Source organism: Orycteropus afer, unplaced genomic scaffold (assembly GCF_000298275.1).
Source record: "Orycteropus afer afer isolate SDZICR_OR568_19922 unplaced genomic scaffold, OryAfe1.0 scaffold00068, whole genome shotgun sequence".
Lineage (NCBI taxonomy): Eukaryota > Metazoa > Chordata > Mammalia > Tubulidentata > Orycteropodidae > Orycteropus > Orycteropus afer.
The window spans coordinates 5,753,584-5,755,150 of NW_006921655.1; the positions used below are offsets into that span (position 1 = coordinate 5,753,584).

Genomic DNA, 1,567 nt, shown 5'->3' on the forward strand with positions numbered 1-1,567 from the left:
GCAACTGTGTTTACACAACCCAACCATATCTGCACCTCCTGCAACCCCACCTACTGAGGGGCACCACTTGCTCCCACACCAGTTGGCCAATAATAGATGACAGGCAATACAAGCCTGACTCACCCTTAACTGCTCTTCTTTTTTTTTTTTTTTGCTTTTCCAACTTTATTTAGAAAAACAAGTCCAGGCCCAGGTGCCCCCCCACGCCGCCCCCACCATAATTTAAATAACTTAGACGGAGCAGAGGGACGTGTCAGGGTGCGGGAGGGGGTGGGAAGGTCCACTACAGCCACCGCAGGGCCCGCTTCTTGTCTTTTTCTTCGCCGCCAGGTTCTTCTCGCGCTCGCCCGCGTGCTTCTTGGCCAGGGGCCGGTCCGCCCCGCCGGGGCCTCCGGAGGCCGAGCGCTAGGCGGCGGTGGCAGTGGCTGGGGCGCTGCCACAGATCTCGGTGAGTAGGCGCGCGCGGGCCGCATACTCCTCGTAGTCCTCCAGGAGCTGGCGGCCCGCCTCCTCGTTGAGCGCAGACTCGGGGTTGGGGTGAATCAGCAAACACTTGATGGTCAGCAGCATGTGGCGGATGCCAGTTCCGCCGTCCAGTCTCTCTTGAGCACGGTGCCACAGATCTCGCCGTTGGCACCCACGTTGGGGTGGAAGATCTTGGTCAGGAAGTAGCCCTTGGGGGGTCGGGGTGGGGGGGTCGAGGAAGACCTTCCCCAGCAGAAGCTTCATATGGAACAGGCCCCGCCAGCATAGGGGTGCCCTCAGGGCCCTCGATGGTGACCTGCAGGGCGGTGAGGTCCTCCTCGTTTGGAAAGACCTTGATGCCAGCTGGAGGGTGGGCAGTCAGCGTGGTCACCTCTTTGTAAACCAGGCGGATGATGGGGGGGTAGGTTCTCCATGTTGGAGTTCATGCCTGCGGCTGGTGGGGGGCGGGTTCCCCTGGCACGCTCCTCTGGCTGCTGGCCCGGGCGTGGGTGCCCAAAAGCAGCCGCTGCGGCCCCGGCGAGGACCCAAGGACCTCGCTCCGCTCCCCGCTGCCTTGGAAGTCCACCAAACACCACGCCCACGGTTCCTCTCGCCCTGGCTGCCCAACTCAATACTGTCGAGTCAGATCCATAGAGTATTATATATTTCAAGCAGCTGTCACATATATCACCTAGTTGATCCTTCTCATAACTACATAATGTGGAGAATATTTTTATCCCAGTTCTATAGATAAACTGGGAGCTCTGGTAGCATAGTTGCTAAGGCACTTGACTGCTAACCAGAAGGCTGGGGTTTCAAACCCACCAGCCGCTCCTTGAAAGGAAGATGGGGCAATCTACTTCCGTAGTGATACTGCCTCGGAAACCCAAGGAGGGGTCGCTATGGGTCGGGTCCGACTCGACGGCACACAACAACAACAACAACATAGACAAACTGATAAACGTTCAATTTGGGGACTTGTTCCTAAGCACATATTGCATATGTGGCCTTGTGAGGACTTAAACCCTGCTTGTTGTTGTTTTTACTTCACACTTTTGAAAATCGTACACTATCTCATAGTAATGTACACTTGATAATAAAG

The 1,567-nt window shown here is 56.3% G+C and overlaps 1 pseudogene; it reads right to left on the reverse strand.

The window, feature by feature from the left end:
- Positions 1 to 283: 283 nt before the first annotated feature.
- On the reverse strand, positions 284 to 911 carry LOC103196736 (annotated as a pseudogene).
- Positions 912 to 1,567: the final 656 nt, after the last annotated feature.